The sequence below is a fragment of the Drosophila kikkawai genome, chromosome 3R, assembly GCF_030179895.1.
Source record: "Drosophila kikkawai strain 14028-0561.14 chromosome 3R, DkikHiC1v2, whole genome shotgun sequence".
Classification (NCBI taxonomy): Eukaryota; Metazoa; Arthropoda; class Insecta; order Diptera; family Drosophilidae; genus Drosophila; species Drosophila kikkawai.
Window position 1 is genome coordinate 3,300,992 of NC_091731.1, and position 25,523 is coordinate 3,326,514.

Here is a 25,523-nt window from a genome sequence, read left to right on the forward strand (position 1 = left end):
AACAGCCAAGTTATAATTTTTTTTCCAAAAATTTATCGAACATTTGTATGGGAGCTATATGATATAGTCGTCCGATCCGGCCCGTTCCGACATATATAGCAGTGAGAGTATATAGAAGACTCTATGCAAAGTTTCATTTAGATAGCTTTAAAACTGAGGGACTAGTTTGCGTAGAAACGGACAGAGGGACGGACGGACGGACAGACGGACGGACAGACGGACATGGCTAGATCGACTCGGCTGTTGATGCTGATCAAGAATATATATACTTTATAGGGTCGGAAACGTCTCCTTCACTGCGTTGCAATCTTCTGACTGAAATTATAATACCCTGCAAGGGTATAAAAACAGACACTAAACTGAGTTTTATAACATTTTTTTCTATACTTATTATGTTTACAGTTTGACAGTTACAGTTTTACATTCCCAGTTTTACATTTTCTCTACATCTACGGATCGCTTTTATGGCAACTATCAGCCCTGTTCTAGTTTCCACTCGGAAGTGAATTTGATAACATTTGCGGATTTCCCTTTAACATAAGCGAATTTCCCTTGGTGATTTAAGGACATTTTTTTTAATTTCCCTTAAATTCCCAAACAAAATCAGCTGGTCGCTTTCAACAAAAGAGTTTGCCTTGTCTAAGATTTGCTAAAAGGGACTGATCAAATTTTGGCCCGCTATAGTCTCCAACTCATAGATAGTAATGAAGCACTAATTTAATTAATAAAATCAAAGGAATAAGCATTTACGGCGGGAAATAAACATTTTGAAATATTTGTAATTGCAATCAGCTGTTCTGGTCGCAAAATGCTCGAGAGTAGAGTTGCCGAGGGTTTAGAAAAAATTCCCCTCGCATAAGATTTAGTTCAGTTTGTAGATTAAATTGGCTGGTATTTTAAAGAAAAACACTTTTTCATATACTTTACCTAATAGCAGATATTTTAATTGTAAAACAACATGAAAAGTAATTGTTCGAAATTAATCTTAAATATATGCCGTTTTTTTTTTGAAACGCTGACAACCCTTAAATGGTCCCTCTTAAATACGACACAGCGGCAGCGGATTTGCAATAATGTTGAAGGTTGGAATCGAACCGATTTTAAGGTGCACCCAGAAAATAATTATTTTTAAATCAAGTAAGTTAGTATTAATTAATTCAATTATGCAATAATGTTCCCAAAACTTCAAGGAATAAAATAGAATTAACATTTGTAATTTACATAATCGCATTGTATTTTAAAATAATTAATTTCTGATTTTGCGGATTTGAATCCGCCGGCCAAATGGCACACGGAAAGTTTCCGTGCGTTTCGTCTGCAAAACAACAGAGACTTAACAGAGGGAAATACGAATCCGTAAAAATTTTTCGGAAGTGAACACTAGAACAGGTCAGGGAAATCCGAATCCGAATAAATTTTGCGGAAGTGGAAACTAGAACAGGCCTGATTATATTTTCTCCATGTAAACATACAGTGGATCCCTTTAATATTCGGTTTTTTGTTTTTTCAACTTCAAACCCGAATACAACGTATATCATTAGGAAATAATAAAGTTAAAAAAATTGTATCTTAAAGCTTGTAATATTACCTTTCCATAGATATATAAATGTTCAAACTTTTATTTTGAATTTAAGAAAAAAAAAATCTAAAACAAAAAAAGGCTCAAAATTTACCTAACTTTAATATTCGGTATTATTTGGATTTCGTATTACAAAACCCCGTAGCCACTCTAAAAAGCCAAAATTCGCGTAGAAAATGGGTTTCGCAGAAAACCCAACATCGACAAGCATTTACTGAGAGCAAAATAAATTAAAAACATTGAGTTTTATCCCCAAATTTTAAAATGGGCCGCAAAAGCAAAAATTCATCCTTGAAGCAGCGAAAACTTGTCCTCCAGTTACATTTAGAGGGCAAGACATATAAGGAAACTGCCCAAATCCTAGAAATGAAGCCGAATACGGTCGGTGACATCGTCCGAAGATTCAAAAATGAGGGAAGAGTGGCTTCAATTAAGCAAACGGGACAACCCAAAAAATTAATCGATCGCGAAGAAACCGAAATAGTCCGCAAAGTTAACGAGAATCCTCGACTAAGTGCTCCGGAATCGAAGGTGGAACTCTTTGCTGACCACGGGAAGACCGTTTCCGCGTAAACCATTCGCCGTACCATAAAAAGACAAGGGTACAACGGCAAAGTGGTTAGGAAAAAGCCGTTACTGTCTGAGCGCAACCGGAAGATAAGGAAGAATTTCGCCCAGGAGTACTCCATGAAGGACCAAAGCTGGTGGGAAGATATCCTTTTCTTGGATGAAAGCAAATTCAACCTTTTTGGCAGTGACGGCAAGACCATGGTTTGGCGGAAGCCAAATACTGAGCTGCATAGAGAGCATCTTAGGCAAACCGTGAAACACGGCGGTGGAAGTGTGATGATCTGGGGCTGTATTTCCACCAAAGGAGTCGGTAATCTCGTTTTTATTGATGGGATAATGAACCAGGATCAATACCTGAAAAATTTGAAGGAAAATTTAAAGCAATCGGCTGAGATAATGGGCATTGGCAACACCTTTAAGCTGTATCAGGAAAATGACCCGAAGTGAGTGAGTGAGTTGGACCGCCGTGTCCAAAAAACGCCGATTTCGTCCATATCGGACTTAAAAAAACGGCTTCAGGAGGACTGGGCCAAAATAGGAGAAGAATATACAAGGTGCGTTCCAAAGTAAACAGGACTTTTAAAAATTAGACAGAACAAATAGTTTTTTCGGCAAAATAAATTTATTTTATTCAAAATAGTCTCCTTCTGCTTTAATAAAGAGTTTTGCACGGTCCAAAAGCATGTCGAACGAGTGTTTTAGCTCGTTGCCCGGTATGGCCGCCAGTATGCCGGTGCAAGCCTTTTGAATGGCCTGTACGTCTGCATAACGCTTTCCTTTCATCGGCAAATGCATTTTTCCGAAAAGGTAGAAGTCGCACGGTGCCATATCAGGTGAATACGGGGAGTGGTTGATGGTTAAAATGTGATTTTTCGTCAAATAGTCGGACACAAGCGGAGAAATTTTTGGACGTTAGTCAATTTATGCGGAACAAACCGTGCACACACCTTTTGTAAGGCCAAATGTTCGGTCAAAATGCGGTAAATCGATGTTTTGGAGATGTTCAATTCTATTTCCATATATTTCAATGATGATTTCGGCTGATTTTTTATGAATTCTCGCACAATTTCGATGGAATTTTCGGTGATCACGGATTTTGGTTGGTCCACATGTTCATCGTCATTTATGTCCTCATTACCACTTTGAAAACGTTGAAACCCCTCGTGCACTCTGCCACGGGATAGGCAATCGTCGCCATAAATTTGTTTTATCAATTGAAACGTTTCGGTAAAAGTTTTACCAATTTTAAAACATTAAGGCTCTTTGTTCGAAGCTCATTTTCGCACCGATGACAAAAACATACTGACACTTAAAACGCAATAACCTCACTTCCAATAGATGAAATGTCATGAAATTTGTACTGGAAGTCGATAAAGGATAGCAGATTCTAACGCACCAGTTGATATATAGATGGCGCCACTAGAGGGTGCTAGATTAAAAAAGTCCTGTTTACTTTGGAACGCACCTTGTAGTAAAAAAATAATAGAAAATATGCCAAAAAGGTTAAACGATATTCTTAAAAATAATGGTTAACATACCAAATATTAAATTGCTTTAATTTTCAAGAAAAACTATGTTCTTTTTAGTTTTATAGGTTAAAACCGAATATTAATGTTACTCAGATTTTGAAGTTGTTTTTGTTTTTGTATGTTTTTAGTTTTAATTTGAATTAAAACCTTAGATATATGCACCTCTACGAATAGGTAATAAAACAAGCTTTTATTTTCAATTTTTTAAATTGGGTTTTTTGTAAGTCTTATACATTTTAATCGGGTTTGAAGTTGAAAAAACAAAAAACCGAATATTAAAGGGATCCACTGTATGTATATATATTACATATTATATTTTCTCCCCCATACAAAAACCATTACATACAACATTTTAAAAAAATATATAAAACAAGACAATCAAAAAAATATAATAAATAAAGAATAAATTATTGCAAAAACTTTTAAGCCAGTGTCTGTATTTTTTCTGCATTTTATTGGTGCGCCTTACATCTACATACATAGTATGTATTACATACTCAAGAGCTTTTACATTGCCGGCAGCGCATCCCAACGAATATTGAGTTGAGAAAAAAAAGGTGTCAGGTGTTCCAATCCCACCATTCCGATCTAATTATTATACCCTTGCAGGGTATTATAATTTCAGTCAGAAGTTTGCAACGCAGTGAAGGAGACGTTTCCGACCCTATAAAGTTTATATATTCTTGATCAGCATCAACTGCCGAGTCAATCTAGCCATGTCCGTCTGTCCGTCTGTCCACCTGTCCGTTTCTACGCAAACTAGTCCCTCAGTTTTAAAGCTATCTAAATGAAACTTTGCATATAGTCTTCAATATACTCTCACTGCTATATATGTCGGAACGGGCCGGATCGGACGACTATATCATATAGCTGCCTTACAAATGTTGGATAAATTTTTAGAAAAATAATTATAACTTTGCTGTTTTTCAATATTTTTGCACCATTTTTTAGATATGGCCATTTTATAATATTTCTAAATTTTTGGTAAAAATTTTATGAAAATCGGACGACTATATGGTATAGCTGCCATAGGAACGATCGGGAAATTAATAGGAAAAAAATTATAGCTTCGTTGTTTTTCAACGTATTTTTGTCTACTCTGAGATATAGGCTTTTTTTATTGTTCTAGAATTTTGTTATAAATTTCATAAAAATCGGACAAATATATCATATAGCTGCCATAGAAGCGATCGGTAATTGTATAAAATTTGTAAAGCTGGGAATGTAAAACTGTAACTGTCAAACTGTAAACATAATAAGTATAGGTAAACTGTAATGAAACTCTGTTTTAAGAGTGTTTTCAACATTTATATCTGTAATATAAACATCAAAACCAATCTGCAAGGGTATACAAACTTCGGCGTGCCGAAGTTAGCTTCCTTTCTTGTTTTTTCTTTATAATTAATATTTTTATTAATTAATAATTAATCAATCAATTAATCATAAATACTTTTAAAGTTTTGCACTCGATTAAATATCCGAAATTGCCAAGGGTACTTCATCTACATATATATATTTTTTTGCATTTATTGGTTCATTACTAAATACGAAAATTATAAAAAACTCTGCATTTCCGTTCAGCAATTATTTATTTGGCCAAATAAATTTCAATTCTTGTCGCATCTGCCCCAATTAATATTGGTTCCTCTACACATATTTTCGATTCTCGTCGCTTCTACTACTACATTTTTTCCAGTTTATTTACTTGCAATTCTGAGATTGATTAATTCCACCATCTACCATCAGAATTCTACGGCATATTCTTGCAATCCATATTTGTTTGGTTTTTACCGTCTCACATTGCTAGTCCTTCGATTTAGTTGACGGTACTGGGAGCAAATAATTCTACCGTTCGAATTCTATTGATTAATTCTGAGATTGATTAATTCCACCATCTACTATCTACCATCCGAATTCTACGGCATATTCTTGCAATCCATATTTGTTTCGATTTTACCGTCTCACATTGCTTCTCCTTCAATTTAGTTGACGGTACTGGGAGCAAATAATTCTACCGTTCGAATTCTATTGATTAATTCTGAGATTGATTAATTCCACCATCTACTATCTACCATCCGAATTCTACGGCATATTCTTGCAATCCATATTTGTTTCGATTTTACCGTCTCACATTGCTTCTCCTTCAATTTAGTTGACGGTACTGGGAGCAAATAATTCTACCATTCGAATTCTACAGCATATTCTTGTGAACATCCTTTATTTTGAGAATTCTTCTCAATCCAGCAGCTTCATTCACCTAATTAGTTGGTCACTCCTGCCTACTCCCAAAGGAATATAAATATGTCAGAAGGACAAGAGTCAATTCCCCAAGATGCAAGTCAGAAGAGGGAGAGATCCAGAGCCAACGGCCATCTAGATGTTGCTATGCTTGAGTTTATAGCAACTAGCAACCGTCTCAGCCAATTTGAGAGCCAGATTTTTGCGGCATCCACTTCCAAGCCCAATTCATTCGCATTAAAGATCCGTCGAGATCAGATCCAGTCCTTATGGAAAAAGGTTGAACGGGAGTATGAGAACGTTTCCAGAGCAGCTCTTCACGAGGGAAGTAGCGGAAATCTTCCGCTACTTAAAAATAAATACGAACACTATTATGCGGTGTACGAAAGATGTGCTTCCAAGCTGAGCGAAGACATTGACCTTGTGTCCGTCTCCAATTCACAGGCAAGAGCAGCTCCGCCACCAGAGACATTCTCGAGGGGCTGCGATCTTCCGCCATGCGATACCGGAATCTTCAACGGAGATTATTTGCGTACGTGAACTCCAACCTAACTCCAGTGGAAAAGCTTTTCCATTTAAACGCCAAAACTAGCGGCGAAGCTCACGCCATCGTTACGAAGTCTCCGCTAACTAATGATGGGTTCCAATCCGCGTGGTCAGCGCTTCACGATCGTTTCGAAAATGAACCCGCGTTGGTAAACAATCAACTTAAGAAATTATTTAACATGGAGTCCATTGAACGCGAAGCCTCGGCAGCCTTGAAGGAGCTGCAAAATATAATCCAAAATTGTCTAACATCGCTGAGAATTTCCGGCCTTTCTACTGAGAATTGGGATTGCCTCCTTGTTTATTTGTGCTCCACAAAACTTCCAAAGCTGACGCTTTCATTATGGGAGCAATCCATCGAACAAAAAACCGAAATTCCTACGTGGCCGGAACTTGATTCATTCCTAACAGAGCGCTATAGAACTCTGGAAGCCATAGATTCTCTCCAGCCTACTGTGACACGTTCATCTAAACCGACAATCTCCAACCCATCGCCACGAGTACTACAATCCTTTAGTACGAGGATTCTTCATACGTCCAAGATATGCGATTTGTGTTCTGCAGAGAACCATCCAGTGCGTTTGTGTCCACGCTTCCTTCAGATGACGATAGTCGATCGATCATCTTATATCCAGAAAAGGCTGTTGTGCTTAAATTGCTTTGCAAGCGGTCATCCACTCCGTAATTGCACAAGCGCCCACAACTGTCTTACTTGCCACGGTCGACATCACACTTTGTTGCATCCAAGCGACTCATCTTTCAGTGTTCCGATTCCTCGTGATAACACCCGACAAATATCTCCACCTATCCAACGGATTTCGTCGTTCTCTACAGTGACCAATGCTGCCGACTCCTTCAATTATTGGGTTCCATACAACGACAGCAAAAGCAGACGTTCCCGAGGTATTTCATCCTACCAATGCCGAGTCTGTCAAGGGAACCATCCTCTTCGGAAGTGCCACCGTTTTCTTCGGCTTGATGCGAAGAAACGGCTCCAGGCAGTCATCGACAGAAAATACTGCGTCAACTGCTTGGCCCACCACCATTCTGGAGGATCTTGCCGTAGTAACGACCGATGCCAGTCGTGTGGACAGGATCATCACACACTTCTACATGCCGACGACCGCTCAGCGAATCCAACACTTTCCCGAGCGAAGGACTTCTAATATTTTGCTGCGTATCCTCGCAAGGGGGGGAGGATGTTCACGCCAGAAAGGCGCTTAATTTCGGGAGGCAGTGCGCTCTCTCTTTCTCTCCCTCTCCCTCCGGACTTCCAGTCCAAAGCTCCTCCGCTTGCGCTCTCGCTCTCCAAGCTTATGCTTCGGCCGCTCGCGCACTCCTATTTTGATCTCCCGCTCCCGCTTGTAATTAGTTAGAATCTTGAAGCCAAATAAAGCAGACGATACGTCTATGAATATTACATTGAAAACTACCCCGACGCCCCCGGCCTATTCTTTTTTGTGGTGGTTTTTATTTCTACTGAACCTTCGACTGCGTCGCGGGATTGATTATATTTTTTGGTGCCTATTCTGCGGAAGCTAGCTGCAACAGCTCCCCCCAGCCGAACACTGTCCAATCAGCTTTATTTTATTTGCATTTCGATGTTTTCCAAATCCAATCAGATAAACATTGTGACGCCTGTAGGCGCACAATATATATGCGATAGAATAAAATAGAAACACTTAGGGACATAAGAAATGGATTGGCAACATTATGAAGATAATTTGAATTGAATGCGCGCGCGCGCCACCGATCGCGAGCAAAGGGTCACACTAGACCGACGACTGGCCACACTATTCGGGCAAATCCCGCACAGGACTCTGGCCACACTGAAGCCTCGCTAGGGCATATATAAAGCGGACCACAGCCCTGGAGTAATCACTTAGCAGCCGACTGCGATTGGGTCGAGTTAACCTCCCCAGTAGTTAGCAGCGAAGTCACTTTTTGGGAACTCAGGTTCCTATTTATAAATCGTAGTTAGGATCTCTGCTGACTTTCGAGTCCGATTCTCTCTGCTGACTTGCGAGTCCAAAATACTGCCGACTTCAGAGTCCGATTCTCTCTGCTGACTTTCGAGTCCAAAAACACTGCCGTCTTTCGAGTCCGATTCTCTCTGCTGACTTGCGAGTCCAAAATACTGCCGACTTCAGAGTCCGATTCTCTCTGCTGACTTGCGAGTCCAAAATACTGCCGACTTCAAAGTCCGATTCTCTCTGCTGACTTTCGAGTCTGAATCTGCTGACTTTCGAGTCCGAACTTCTCCGAGCTGACTTTCGAGTCCAACAAACGTCGCAGAGCTGACTTTCGAGTCCGACAACCACTGAGTTCAGTTGATTTTCGAGTCCGAACGCAGTCTCTCGTGGTGGACTTTCGAGTCCGAACGCACTCGCTTGTGGGTGGCTTTCAAGGCCACAGACCCACCTTTGGGCGAAACTATCGGCATCTTCCCTACTGGATAGCCGCAAAGCAGGACGAGGAGGACGAATCGGAACTACGGCGTACCCCAGAATCGAGATCCGGCATGATATTATTGAGAATTGTACCTTTTAAGTAAATAAACATTAAGATACATTTACGGCATCATCCTCTAGCGTTCTACTCTGGGACGGGGTCGGAATCTCTTACAGCATCCACGCCTGAACCAAATAAATATATCTGCACAGACCCTGGACGTCCCGCTGACTACCAGTGGACGACAGGACGTTACAGATTGGCGCCCGAACAGGTAGAAGTGGTTGCAAGAGATCGACACCAAGAGTAATGGCTAGCAGGCAGATGTAAGAGAGAGGCAGCAAGACCGTGAGCCAGAGCAACGACCACAAGGAAACGGTCAAGGATTGTACGAGCTAGACGGACGCAAAGCGAAGATATACGACCATGGAGAGGAGGATAAACGTGGAAAACGTGGATCAAGTACGGAGCTGGGGAATAACGTACGATGGAAGGACCAACCCGCTGGAATTTATAAGGAAGCTGGAAGGTTGGGCGACGGGATACGGCATCGGGCACGACCAGTTGGTGCAAACCATGCCGTTCTTCCTGGAAGACGCGGCGAGCGATGGGTGGAACTACACACCAAACAAGCTGGACAGTTGGGAGAAGGTCACGGGAGAGCTGGTGGAGTACTTCTTACCGCGGAGGTATCAGGAGCAACTCAAGGAGCAGATCCAGCATCGGAGGCAAGGAGAGACCGAACCAACGAGAGGGTTCGCAATGGAGCTGATGCAAATGATGAGGTTCGCGGAGTATACGGCGGAGGAAAAGTTGAACCGCATATACCTGAATTGCCGAAGCCAGATAAAACTATACACGAGGAGGCCGGGGTTCAAAACACTGCCCGAGTTTCTGAAACTGGCCGAGGTAGTTGAGATTATCGAGGCAGAAAGTCTCGAACAACCACAGCGCAGACTCAACCCAGAGAGCTGCAGGGAATCCGACGGGGGGCCTTTTAAAATAGACCCCAAAACCATCGAACGCAAGGTTGCAGCTGGCGGCCCACAAGACGGAGGCGGTGCTTGTCTCAAGTCGAAAAGCGGTGGAGACAGCTAGCGTGAGGGTCTGTGGAACCACGATACGGTCCCAGCGGGCAATCCGGTACCTCGGCGTTCTTCTAGACACGCGCCTGTGCTTCAAGGAGCACCTGGAATTTGTGCACAAGAAGGCCAGCGGAACCGCAGGAGCTTTATCCAGGACGACAGGACGTTACAACATAGCACTCCTTCAACTTAGGTAAACCCATTTTTTTGTACAAGTCTTCACGCAGAATATTGAACTTACTGCCTGTATCAAATAACGCGATGAAATTTTGATTTTGAATCGACACTCAAGTTTCAAATTGAGTGAAATACACACGTACGTATTTACATTGGAGGGTTGCCAGATTGTAGCAGTAATATCGTTGCAGTTGTTTTGGTCTTTGGCAACTTAATTTGCAAACATGGCTTCATTAGAACAGTTAAAACAACAACGCACTAATCTCCGCAGAAACATTACTCGAATTCGGACTACAGTGGATCCACGCCATGGACTTTCGTCAGCGGAACTGAATTGCCGATTGTCAATATTGGAGGCGTATTTCAAACAAGTCTTGTCGGTACAAAACGACATCGAGCAGCAAGATGTGGAAGAGCAGCAACGAGATGTTCGTGGAGAGTTGGAAGACATGTTTGTCGGCATCAAGGTGAGCATCAAGGAGCAACTCGGCCCTGATGTTCACAATACATCTGGAAATGATACGACTCTCAGTGTGTTCAACACGTCATCTATCAAACTACGCAGACTCGCATTACCTACATTTGATGGCAAGTACTCGGAATATCAAAACTTTATTACGTCATTTAAACAAGTTGTAGATGCTCAAGCTTTGTTATCCCCTATCGAGAAATTTAATCAGTTGCTAAATTGTCTACGTGGATCACCTCTTGAAACGGTTAAGGCGTTCCAAGTTAACCTGAAAACTACGCAAAGGCTCTCGAGCGTCTAAGGAGTCGTTATGACAACCCAACCCTGGTTTTTCTGGACAATATATCGTCGCTATTCAATTCGCCAAAGGTTGCGAAATCCAATAGCCAAACGTTGCGCAGCCTTATTGACAATGCAACGGCATTGTTTAACTCGTTGTTATCTCTCGGAAGTGAAGCCCAAATTGTTCAGGCGATGCTCATCTCAATTGTTATGAATAAAGTCGATCAGGAGACGAAGAGAAAGTGGAATGAATCTTTAGATTACGGAACTCTGCCGTCCTGGCCCAAATGCGTTGAGCTCGTAGAGCGTCACTGCCAATATCTAGAAGCTCTTAGCAATGCTAACGGTGATCCTAATGCGACCCAGCAGATTGCCACTAAACAACGTCCTCCACAGCAGCATCCTGGGTTTACTTTTTCTTGCTCCACAGCAATATGCCATGTTTGTTCCAGTAGTGAACACAAAACATTTAGATGTTCCCAACTTAGTAACACTTCTGTCGATCATCGCTTTCAAATCATAAAGAATTTGGGTCTCTGTATTAATTGTTTCGGCAAGGGTCACCACGTGGCCAAATGCCCGTCGACACAGAAGTGCCGAATCTGTTCCCAATCCCATCACACTATGTTGCATCGAGAAGTCGTTCGAGCCACTCCTTCGCCACCATTGCCTTCTCAACCTCAGACAAATGCTCCGCAGATATCGAATGCAGTTGTTCACACTCACAGGGAGTCGCAAGTAGATCGTGTAATATTGGCCACGGCATTGGTTCTGGTCAAGGATACCTCAAGTTGTTACAAGATAGGTCGCGCTCTGCTAGACTCGTGCTCACAAGTTAACTTTATGTCTGATGAATTTGCTCAAGCGCTTCGCATACCACGTATCAAGCGCCACATGGAAATACGCAGCATTGGAGAATCTCAAACGCAGATAAAGCATCGCGCATCTACCACAATCAAATCACGCTTTAACGCATTAGAATTGTCGCTAGATTTTTGCATCACATCGCATATCGCATACAACCCAGATTCAGATATAGACATATCATCATGGCAGTTACCTCAAAACACGCCCCTCGCTGACGATAAATTCAATAAGTCTCGTCGAATTGATTTGCTACTTGGAACAGAAACATTCTTCGAAATCTTATCGGTTGGTCAAATTAAGCTCGGTCCCCACCTGCCAATTCTCCAAAAAACGTTGTTAGGATGGATAATCTCTGGTCGTTGCCAAACCAAGCCCACTATAGTTCACAGCTACTCATTAACTCTGGAGGATGCTATTAACCGAAACGTCGAGCGATTGTGGAAGGTTGAAGATGTTAGCAAGTCGGCTGACATATACACACCAGAGCCTCTGTTCGCCGTGACGATGATGGCCGCATAGTGGTTCGGCTGCCATTTAAAACGGATCCCAGCTTGCTTGGCAACTCGTATGAAACTGCACGAAGACGATTTCAAGCGCTTGAACGCCGACTCAGTCGCTCAGCGGATATGAGGTCGAAATACATAGACTTCATGCAGGAATTTGAAGCTCTGGGACATATGAGTTTAGTAGAGATGCCTCGACTCAATGTACCAAATTTTTATATACCTCATCATTGTGTGCTCAAGCCAACGAGTACGTCAACAAAACTAAGAGTTGTCTTCGACGCATCCTGTCAGACAACGAGTCAGAAATCGCTAAATGATTTGCTCATGGTCGGACCAACAATTCAACCCGATTTATATACGCTGCTTTTACGCTTCCGCACATATCGCTACGTGATCACGGCTGACGTGGTTAAGATGTTTAGACAAGTCCTCGTCGACGCGGATGACCGTAAGTTTCAGTACATTCTCTGGAGGAGCAACCCCGTAGAGCCAGTACGCACCTTCGAACTCAACACTGTAACTTATGGGACCGCAACGGCACCATACCTAGCCATACAAAGCATGATATATCTGGCGGATCAATATTCGAACAAGTTCAAGGTCGGTGCTGATGCCATTAAAACTTCGTTTTATGTTGATGATTTCCTTTGCGGAGCGGACACAGTGGACGGTCTCGCTCGAATCAAGGCAGAGGTCTCTGAAATTCTTAGTAGTGGCGGATTTGAGCTTGCAAAATGGCACTCAAATTACACTAAGTTCGTCGACGATCGCACTATTAAGGATTTGAATTTAGAAGAAGATTCAGTGACCAGCACGTTAGGTTTGAAATGGGATCAACGATACGATATATTTAAATTCGCATTTGTACCAAAACACACATCGGAAACCGTCTCAAAACGGACAATACTCTCGATAGCCTCATCATTATTTGACCCATTGGGCTTAGTCACGCCAATAATAATAGTTGCTAAAATCATTCTGCAGGAACTATGGCTGCTCAAGTTAGACTGGTATGAATCGGTGCCGCAAAATCTTCATGCAGCATGGACATCGTTTCTCTCATCACTTTCGTCGTTGGAATCGCTGTCAATACCACACCTTTGCTTACAGCCGAGTCTCCGGAGTCTACAGTTACATGGATTCTGCGACGCCTCGATCAAAGCCTATGGTTGCTGTATATATGCACGTACAGTTGGGGCAGATGGCAGCATTAAGATACTACTCATAACATCGAAATCCAGAGTCGCTCCCACTAGGAAATTGTCGCTACCAAAGTTGGAGTTATGTGGAGCGCACTTGTTATCAAACCTATTGCGCAAGATACAGAAGATATTTGCAGACTACCAACCAACGGTATTCTTATGGAGTGATTCTCAGATTGTTCTTCACTGGATTCAACAACATTCGGCTACACTTTCTACGTTTGTCGGAAACCGTATTTCCGAAATCCAGGAAAACACTTCCAGTTGCGACTGGAGACATGTTTCGACGCACGAGAATCCAGCAGATCTACTCTCCAAGGGCTGCAACGCATCTGAATTACAGCAGTCGATATGGTTCGACGGTCCCGCATATTTACTACAAGATCAGCTACACTGGCCAGCGGATAGTTCTGGCAATATTGATCCGGATGTGGTCCAGCTGGAAAAACGCAAATCGGCCTTTACTATAGTCACCATCAACAATCGTCTTCTGGAAGCTGTATGTACTATTAGCTCTCACAATCGTTGCATACTAGTTGTCGCCTGGGTACTTCGTTTTATTCACTTCGCCAGAAAGCTGCAGCCGTTCGGAACATTATCGCCGTCACCACAAGAATTGTCTCGCACTGAATTTGTTGGAACTTGCAGGCCAAGCATTTCTCTGAGGATATAGGACTGCTTAAAAGGGGCAAGCTGACTCGCACTAACTTACGAAATCTGAATCCCTTCCTACAGGTTACTGATGGGTTCGAGTTGCTCAAGGTCGGAGGTCGTCTGGAACTAGCCAATGTTCCTGACACCCAAAGGCATCCAATTCTTCTCCCAAGCAAGGATTTCTTTGTGCACCAATACGTACAGCACATCCATTTGAAGAACTTCCACGCCGGCCCAAAGGCTCTAGTCGCACTTATTCGCCTACGATTTCGGATCGTCAATGCACGGGACTTGGCATGCCGCGTCGTAAGGTCCTGCGTACACTGCATACGCTATCGACCAACTCTGGAGAAACAAGTCATGGGTCAACTGCCCGTCGAACGCCTGACGCAGTCAAGACCATTCTCTAGATGCGCTGTTGACTTTTGCGGTCCGATTAACATATACGCGCGTATTCGAGGCAAGACACCTTCCAAGGGATACATTGCAGTCTTCATATGCTTCGCTACCAAGGCAGTGCACGTCGAAGTGGTGTCGGACCTGTCAACTGACGCATTCATTGCCGCACTGAAACGCCTAATAGCAAGGCGCGGATTGCCCTCTGATATATTTTGCGACAACGCTACAAACTTCGTAGGAGCCAACAACAAGTTAGAAGCACTAAAGGTGTTTCTATTTAAAGATGAAACAACTCGCATTATCTCGAATTTTTGTCGAAATGAATTTATAACTTTTCATTTTATACCTCCCAGGGCACCCCACTTTGGTGGCTTATGGGAAGCAGCCGTCAAGAGCGTCAAGGGACTGTTGAATCGCACGCTGGCCAACACTCGTCTGACGTTCGAAGAGCTTACCACCGTCACTGCTGAAGTGGAGGCGATACTCAACTCTCGGCCTCTCTCACCACTATCGACGGACCCGAACGATCTGGCCGCTCTCACACCAGGTCACTTCATTGTGGGTGATTCCCTGCGATCACTACCTGAGCCTTCAGTCGAGGACTCAAAGGTGGATCACCTGGAGCGCTGGCAAAGGGTCAGCGCGATCAAGCAATCAGGCCTGCTCCGGTAATCGAAAACGGCAAGAATTTTTCGTTTTCGTTTTTGAAAACGAGAAATTGGTGCTCCGGTAATCGAAATCGAAAGATTTTTTCGATTTGAAAAACGGGCACCTTTTTCTGGCCGGAATCAAAAGTAAATGGCTTTTTTTATATGAAAACAGATCTTATTTACAAAAGGAAAAAAATAGTTTACTCAGTGGTCTATTGATGTTTATTCCACACCACCACAAGATCATTCTGGCAGGTAGTTATTTTATAAAAAATTTATTTCTGACCCCACCTCAGATTTGACAACAAAATTTTTGCCGTGTTCAACTAGTTTTCTCGTTTTGGCGATAGGTCGATAAGTTTACCGCAAAAAGTTATCGCCAAGGTTGCCATATTGTTGGTGGAACGACACAGCCAGTTAAAAATACTTATAAAATATAAATGAATACATTAATAACTTTAAAGGACCGCCAAAATGGTTGTTTATAATTAATGCTATTCAATGTGATTACTTAAATGCTCCAAATTAACCAAATTATTATTTGAGACCACCGGAATTAAAACTGTGAAAAGTGTGGCAGCATCTTAGGTGCCTAGATTTGCTTAACTCTACCATTTTTTGCCTTTTTCTGGCTTATAAAAAGGGCAATTGTAAATATAATAGGCAGTACTTTACGTTGTTTGCTTATTACCAAAAACACAAGCTAGCTGCTTGAGCAGTGAGAAACGATGAGAAAACGAAACACTCCGATAGCAGAAATTTGCCGAAAACCGGAGCAGCTAAAAACGAAAACGGTTCGTTTTCGCCCAAAACGAAATCGAAAAAATTTTACGATTACCGGAGCAGGCCTGAATATCTTTGGCGTCGCTGGTCGCACGAGTACATCAACGAGCTTCAAATGCGGACCAACTGGACCCAGGCATCCCCGAATCTCTCAGTGGGAGACATGGTCCTCATACACGAAGACAATTTGCCGCCGCAACGCTGGCTGTTGGGGCGCATCGAAGCAGCCATACCTGGCAAGGATCAAAGCGTGCGCGTCGCTTACGTGCGCACCGCTAAGGGAGTCTACCGACGCCCCATACATAAACTCGCTCTGCTACCTGTCTCTTGAAAGTTGGCTTCAGACTTTCAATGGGGCCGGGATGTTGGGTCAAACCCAATTGGATTAAGCAGCCAAGACACAACCCAGCTTATCTTACGTTTTAGGCACATTTGCTAGCGAATGCAGCTGATCTCTCTGGCTCCGGTGGAGAGGCTTTTTGTTATGATTAGATTTTTATCTTGGCTCTGGCCACTCTTGTAATTGAACTCTTGTAAAAATAGCTGAACTGACCTGAACTGATTAATGAATTATAAATTAATGTCACCTCCTAATAATAATAAATAAATATTCAAGAATAAGCTTTTGAATCAAACACCGTCGATCACATATTGAATAAGTGCATCTTCTTCAACTTTTCCGCGTGATGCAATAGCCTTCATTCTGTATAAATATTCTTGCGCGTTCTCATTCGCGCGTCGTTTGCTCTCTCCGAGTTGTTTGTGTATCTGCTTTCTGCTCACTATTGATTTAAACTCACTCAAGAGAGACTTCTTCAATGCACTCCACGAATTCAACTGCTTCTCACTCAATACAAAGAGTTTCGCGACACCCTTTAATGATTTTTTGGCAAAAATTAGTTTTTGGAGTTCGTTTCATCCCATGAGCAATGCTTGATCTTCAAAATCGCTTATCCACACCTCAACTGGAGTTTCGTCATCGCCATCGAACTGTTTAATTGATTCCTCTATGTCCCGGAAACTGAGTGCAAAACGTGGCATATCTTCGTGTGCACTCCTTCTTTGTCTTCCATGAGGAACTTCGGCGTTTCGGCTTATTATTATTATTATTATTTATTTGAAGATTTCTTCCTAACGCTACAAGTACAAGATACTTATAAGTTAATGCGCTAGTCACACAGGACAAGTTCCTTATCAGATCACATCTATATGTTATACAATTTTTAGTTATTCTTATACTAAAATTAAAAACTACGGTCGCTTTGTTTTATTTTATGTCACATTTTGTTCTTGAAAGTGTGCAATAAGTTTTGCCTTAATATGCGCGGCACTGCTATTATTTCTTAGATAGCTTGGTAATTGGTTCCATAATCTTATAGCATAGATAAATTACTGTCGTTCAGAAAGCAGGGATCTGTGCCTTATTTGTATAATAATATTTGACCTTCGTGAAGTGGAGAATCTAAGTGTTTCATACAAATAAATTGGTAATTTGGAAAAAATTATTTTTTGTAAGTAAACTAGCACTCTCATTTTTATCCAATCTGCCAAGTGGAGTTCAAATATATTGTATGATAGTCTAGTTACGTGATCAAATCGTCGCAAATTAAATACGAATCTTGTAATGCTATTGAAGGCCATTTTAAGTTTGTGCTGACTGTTTGAGTCCCAATTAGCAAATAATTCGATCCCATAGAATAATGTTGGGATCAGGCAAGCTTTCGCAAGCAACATTCTTACATTTAGGGGTAGAAAGTTTCTAACCAAATAAAGCGATCTTAGCAATCCATACGTTTTCCCAACCGCGGTGTTAATGTGATCACTCCAGTTTAGCGTATTATTAAAAATAAAACCCAAATTGGTCGCTCTTTCTACGCATAGTAGAATTATAATTATACTATGTTTCTACGTATTCAATAGGGCTGTCATTTAAAAGTAAGGGCCCAATGTTAAGACTGAGTTTCTTTTTATAAATAATTATGCACTTGGATTTTGACGGATTCAGTCCTAGTCCGTTTTCTTTTGCCCAGTTGCTTATTTTGACCAGTTCATTATTACATATGTCTACACACTCATTTATTCTATGTAGGGGACGGCTCACATACATTTGGACGTCATCTGCATACATATGGACATCACAACTTGACAACATGGAGGGAAGATCATTTACATAAAGGGTGAACAAAAGCGGACCAAGTACAGAACCTTGCGGCACACCGCGTTTTGTAAACACAAAAGACGACGACACATTTGACACAACGACAGATTGACGACAGTTTTGTAAATATGATGTCATTAGTTTGGCAGCAGTTCTTGAGAAGTTGAACTGATTTACTTATTTTGCACATAGGACATTATGATTAACGGTGTCAAAGGCTTTACTATAGTCAAGTAGTACAAGAAGCGTCACATTGGAGTTGTCAGCATATTCTCGTATATCATTTGCTATTTTTAAAATTGCCGAGGTGCAGCTGCGGTGTTTCCTAAATCCTGATTGGTTATTATTCAGTAAAGCGTTATCATGGATGAACGAGTTAATTTGAGATGCCATTATATTCTCAAAGGCCTTTGATAGATACGGAAGAATAGAAATGGGCCTATATTCTTTGTTTGCCTTCGGAACAGGGATAATTTTTGCGATTTTCCAACGGTCTGGAAACGTGGAAGTTGTACCATAAAGGCCGTGTTGAACATATATGTTATGTATATTAGGATTTTTGGTAACAATACTTTGGTAACAATACCTTTATAAAGGTTGCCATACAGCAAATTGCGAAATATTTGCACTGATGTGTTATCCACGTCGTGGTGTATGCCCAAAACTACAAATATAGATATAAGGTCTTGATCGTGCATTTGTGCATTTGCGTTTGTATAATGGGGCATTTTCGCGCAGAGGTTTGCGATTATTTCTGTCTTTATCTTCAAATATGAACTTATGCAATGCACAAATAGCTGCCTTCGATGCACTTTTTATATTATTCTGTATTAGATCGTTCAAACACGCCATTATTCATTGTGTGTTAAAGAAAAATTATGTGAATTTTCGTCTTCGTACACGTTTAAACACGTCTCACTTTCAATGGTTTTATCCTCCCGGGCGAGCCTCCAAATGTGGGGGTTTTTATTTATAGTGATTGTTTTATTTAAAACTATATGATTAATATTAAGTTTAATTTTAGTTAATACATATGTTTATTAGTTCAGCTTCAATATCCGTCGTCGCGTCGTTCAATAAGTACGTCTTACTTTCGTCTTCTTCAGGGATGTATACCAATTCGTCTACTCGTTCTCGTTGTCCAGGGCGTCGTCAATATTCGTGCGGTAGGTAGTGATAAAGTGAACTCACTCCCACATATAATATACCATAAATCACGGAAATTCATTTTCCAAACTACTACGGATAGTAGCCTACATTATGCTGATCAAAAAAAAAAAAACAACAATAAACGTTGTAGAACTAGATGATAACATCCTTCGCCTGCTTAGCGATTTTGAAAAATTTTTTGAGTTTGTTTTTGTGGTGGCCTGGTCCTGTTCCTCGTTTTCGATATTGGGCATGATGCGTGGTACGCATCTAGTAGTTCTTTGGAGAGGGTATCTAGGGACTTTTCTGTCTTCCGCGGATTCTTCTATGCCTGTAGAGGTCGCAAGATCGAAATAAAACAAGGAATACTTCCGAATTGAAAATTTCAGTGTATTTAAATGCTTTGGAATTTCGGAACCGTAATTAATTGCGGAAATTTATTGGATTTGGAATCGGAAGCTGCTGTAGTGTCGGATCGATCGGATTTGGATTGAGACAATAATCATATAGAGAAGAGAACTGTGGGCAGAAATATTGAAATTGTCACTTATCTGGTGCGGTGTTAAAGCCAACTGAGCTGTTAGAAATAGATTGTAAGAGCAATGTTTGGAGGGGAGCGGATCTAAACTGAAATGGATTCGATATGTCGTTATGTTTATTGGGTCATTTTTAAATCGCTACTGGTTACATGTAATTTTAACTATATCTTGGGAGAGCGTAAATATACAAGCGCTGACTTTTTTGATTGTTACTACAAGATTGATCAGCTTTTAAGTTAACCAAAAGATTAAGCTTTCAATGATCGATATGAAAGTGTTTTTGATTAATCATCTTCACAAAAATGCCAGATTGGTTGCTTGTATGTGCACTAAGTGGGTTAAGATTAAAGTTTTTAGTTTAAGAAGGCTATCAACATTCGATGTTGTGGTGTACAAATCATTATAATTTGTACAGAGGACTCTAAAGGGCTCATGCAGTTCAAAGGATGTTCTACAGAGGGGAAAAACTAATGGTATAAAAGATCTAGTGTTTCTACTCGGTACATGAAAATTAAGCTGACCTAACAAGTTAGCATTTTCAACGTCACCGCGGATTAGGTAAAATATGAATGTTATACCTAGCATGGTACTACGATTAAATAAAGAGGGTAAGTTAATTAGTAGGAGTCTGCTAGTATACAACGGTATCCTTTGGTTTGTGTTCCAGTTTAAACCGCGTAACGAGAAGAATAAAAAGTTCTTTTGAACAGATTCTAAGCGTTTACTGTTGACGCCATACGGGGTCCAAACACAAGATCCATATTCTAAAATAGGACGAACAAGTGAAGTATATAAAGATTTTGTTATATAGGGGTCATTGAACTCCTTTGACCACCGTTTAATGAAACCAAGTACACCCCTGGCTTTCTTCACCATGCACGAAATATGATCGATATGGTCAAGTTTAGGGTCCAGACGGACACCCAAATCGTCAACTATATTCTTCTTTCTTTCCAAAGAGTAGCAGTTCAGCGTATAAGTTGAAGGCTTAGGAACGACCCGGGATATATGTATAGTTTTACATTTGAACCTTAATATTTCTCCCTACATCTATCGATCGTTCTATCGCAGCTAATGATACATATATAATAGTCGGCCGATTTTTATAAAATTAAAAGCGAAGCTAATATTTTTTTCTAATTTTTTTTTTTATATTTTATTAATATAATAGCTTGATTTTTAAGAAATTAAAGCCGGAATTCTAAAATAATACCAATTGACCACATCTCAGATTAGGTAAAATATGTTGAAAACTAGCAATATACTTTTATTATACTTTTTTTTATAGCCGATTGTTTCTATGGCAGCTATGTATATGATACAGTCCGGACCGTTCCTATTCATGTTAAAAGCTTCTGACTAAAATTATAATACCCTGCCAAGGTATACAAATCTGAAATGTTGTAAATAAAGTTCTTAAACTAAGATAAATTATTATTTATAAATTTTATGATTGAGATGTTTAAATTTGGTAATCTATAGATTATTCAAACTAAAAACTTACTCATTTTCTTTATGTAGATAGTCACGGCCTCTAGTGCTTATTAAACGAACTCTGAAAACTAAAAGTAAAATATTATTTAAAATATATAACTATTTATCATTTAATTTTATATATTTTATATACTTATCTATACGCTAAAGTAATTTTTTTACTTAAAGTAACGACAACTTACAATGGCTTTAAAGATTGTTCTACGTAGCTCAAGTCAAAATATTATATTTAAATCTGGCACCGTAATCATTATAACTTATAATTATAATTTATAAGTTATATAATAAAAATTTAATGGAAATGTTTATGTTTAAATTTTGTTATGTTATTTTTAAAGATAATCATTAGATATGAGTAAAAAATAAAATATTTATTAATGATTATTGATGATTTTTATGTTCTTTTTATCAAAGTAAAACTCAAACGTAGTTTACGGGTTTCATATTAGACTTTTTCCCGATATTATTTCGTATTCTTCTATAATGACCGCAAAGTTACCCTACAATACCAATGTTTATAATTATTGATGCATGGTAAATGTTCACACATGAACACGCATATTGATAAGATCCATCTGTAAGGTATTAAATCTCTGCAGCAGTGCACTGCACTGTGTCTATCTATAAGTACAACCGCCACTTGGGACTATGTAAAATACAAGGAACCCGAAATATGACCTCCTGCGAGCCGTATGGGTTTATTAAAGATATGTGCTATCGGGGTGACTGTGTGCTCCCTTATCGCACTTAGAGTATTTTCCACGATCGGGAACTGTCCGATGCGTGGGTCTAAACCTAAGATCAAAAATGTACATTCTCATGGTTGTCAGTTTCTTACAAAAACTCAGCAAATAAAGACTTCTTAATTGGATGCTCTTTCATGTTGGTCCTTCGACCGCTCTGCAACTTTCCCCCCTGTGGTAAGAGGTTCAGAATTTTAAACCAGCACCTTAAAATATTAAGGCTGTAAAAATAAATATCTGTTGTTTCCCCCCTCCCGTGGTAAGGAACAGAGAATGAATGAAAGAGTCTTTTATGTTTTAAAATGAAGCACCATTTAGTCTTGACATAGCTAAAGGTAGCAGTGATACCATTTGAATATATGGTTAGGCGTACTGAGGCGTTTTTTAAAAAAAACATCAGTAGTGAATGTGCTTGAAAGGAAGAAATATAAAAGTGCATTAAAATCAAATATAAAATTTGATTGAGAAAAAAAATATATATATATATATTGTGAGGAGTCGTCTGACTCCCCACCAATACTGGCGGCGGCATTAACAACAGCCCTAACACCGGCCACCCGCGCCAGCAACGACGGCAACAACAACAGCCTTAACACCGGCCATCCGCGCCAGCAACGACGTCAACAACACCGGCCAGAACAACGGCCACGTCATCAACAGCGACGTCAGCAACAGCGGCCAGCGGCCTCAACACCGGCCCGAGGAGCGGCCACAAGAACAGCTCGCTCTCGCAGTCAACAACAACGACGGCCGCCACGTCATCAACAGTGACGTCATTAACGCCGGCCACAACAAACAGCCAGAACAGCGGCCAACAGCAGCGGCAATAGCAACGGCCAGCGCGACCAGCGAAAACAATAGCTCGCGCCCGTTGCCAGCAACAACAACCGCAGCTACGTCATCAACAGCGGCAGCGGCAGCGCGCATCAGCAGCTCTCAAAGCCAACAACAACGGCGGTCAGGAGCCGGCAGCGACAACAGCAGCAGCCGACAGCAATAACAACTGCCGTCAACGCTCATGGAGAGCCGCCGCAGCGAGCAGCGAAAACAAAAACAAACCGGCAAACGCCCCAAATAGTTCTCGCTTTGTAAACTAAGTTTTTGTAGATAACTTTGTATAATACTTTAATCACTTCTCACTCTGTAAATATAAGCTTTTTATATATAATCATTTTTTCCTATTTCTGTATCAAATAAGCTATGTATATTTAATCAGCCAATTCATAATATAGTCATTTATAAGCTGTACAAAAGTTAAGCATATACAAGAGTTTGTAGTTATCTTTGGTTCCCCGTTCTCACATCTCTAGATCCCGCACACACACACACACACACACATCTACACGCGGAGAGCAGAGAGAGAGCTATTCACCACGAACAAGTGGCCACGGAGTTAGCGCCGTATGAGAGAAACGGAGAGCGAGCATACGATCGAGCGCAAAGCAACCCCCGAAAATTGGCACGCGCCAACGGGAGAGAGCGAGAGGGAAGCTGATGCACCGAAATGCAAGAGCAATGGAAAGTTACCAGCGCGGCCGAAAATTTGGCAAAGCCGCATGGCTGGTTTTACTTTTGCGGAGGCGACGAAAACGGATAGACGTGCGAGCGGTCGACGTAGTTCTTTTTCAACGAAGCCAAACGGGAGTGTTTTCACGCGACAGAGTTTTCTGCGACCAACGAGTGTAGAAAAATGTATATTGACAGTGACAATTTCTTTTATACCCGAGACCAGCCAGGAGGTGGTGCTCGAAGTGCCCAGTGACCGTGACGGCAGCCAGTGGAGTGCGGAGAAGTTTTCTCGACGGCCAAGGAGGCATTTTTTTTGGAAACGGAGAAGGCGAGGACGTGGCGGAAGCAGCAGCCACCGACAGACGTGTGTGTGTGCGGAAAAAACGGAGACGGGTGAGTGCATCGGGAGAACCGCATTCTGGCCAGCGAGTACATGTGTAAATAGAAATTTCTCGGCGGCCAAGATGCGGTTTTCACTAGAGTAGGCTAGGAAATAACGCCCCAAAACTTAACCTCAAATCCCTGAAAAGAAAAACTTGTGCAAATAAATAATGAAAAATTAAGATTTTATTTAAATTACAAACGAGAAACAAAAAAATCTATTAAATAAAAATGGAGACTAAAAATTTAATTAAATAAACTCGTATATATTTACACTTCGATTTAAAACTAAAACTCCCCTCGCTGTCGCCCAGTTAATTGCCCTGACCTACGCCAACTGGTTGTCAAACGAGACATGCAGGAAAAAAGGGGTGGACCCAACTTTCGCTAAAACTTCACTGAAATTGATAAATTAAAATATTTCGCTCCTCGCCGTTTCTCCTCGTAGTAAAATCAGTTGGGAATTTAATAAGGAAATATTTTATTACAAAGTCAAAGTCCGGCGAAAAGGGTGGACCTTATCTTCGCGGAAAATGTATTCCGGCAAATTAAATTAAATATTTCTCCGGATATTTAGCGCTGTGTGATGGCCATGCGTTTGCGGTGAGGGGAAATTTCCGGCATCGTTTTGCGGAGAACGGCTTAGTTTTCGCCTACACTGGGAGAAATGAAACTCCAAACTTTGCTTATAAAAATTAAAGTAAATTTTATCTAAATATATTTTTGCTTTCTCGTGGCGAGCATAACTCCTGACCACACTTCCGAGAGGCCGTACGCTGCCCACACTGAGAAAAATAAACGCAGAGAAATTTAAATGAGGGAAATTAAATAAATTCCAGAAAAGCTCTTTTAGATATAATTTCGGGTCCACATCGAGTCCAGCTCGTAGGGGACGACCCCAACTCACGTTGGCCATGACCCACGTAGAATATTTTCCCAAAAATGCCTAGATTTTAGGCCATAAACTCTGCCCTAGGAAGCGGTGGTCCCCATAATCGACCCCCCTCTCGGTCTCCTTATAGCGTCTGCTATGGGCCCGACCCAAAACGCGCTCCGCCGAGTATTTCGCTCTATTGCAGAGACCGAATCGGCCATTTTCCTGGCTGCGTATCCCGGTAACTGACAACTACCATCTCATGTCAGTTTGCCGTCCGTCAAAACACTTTGTCCCACATCTTTATAAATTTTTTCTGATAAAGAGGACCTTGGACGTGACTGAGACTTACCCCAGCCGTCGAACTTCCTTACACAATGGCGCCCGAGCAGGGACATGGGGTTTACAAATTTTAGACGTCGAAAATATGGCCTAAAGACCCATTCGGATACGGCAAGTTCGAAAAATTTTCGGTTCCGCCACTTAGAGAAAATTTTCTAAGTCGGAACGTATGGAGAGTCGGATGTCGAGGGACACCGAAATTTCTAGGGCAGAAAACTACGTGAATATATATATATATCGATAAGAATATATACCGGGCATTCTATATAACCTCAAAATCGAGAAACTTTGAATTTTCGAGAGGCACATGGCAAAAATCGGGAGAACTCAAACGTAGTTTACGGGTT

The 25,523-nt window shown here is 41.1% G+C and overlaps 1 long non-coding RNA gene across 2 annotated transcripts in view; it reads right to left on the reverse strand.

The window, feature by feature from the left end:
* LOC138928932 (uncharacterized) overlaps positions 1-25,523 on the reverse strand; it is a 274,995-nt gene that overhangs the window by 115,165 nt on the left and 134,307 nt on the right. For both annotated transcript variants that reach the window (XR_011445340.1, XR_011445341.1), the window contains exon 2: positions 21,338-21,395. This is a non-coding gene — a long non-coding RNA (uncharacterized lncRNA). The remainder of the gene's footprint in view (positions 1-21,337; positions 21,396-25,523) is intronic.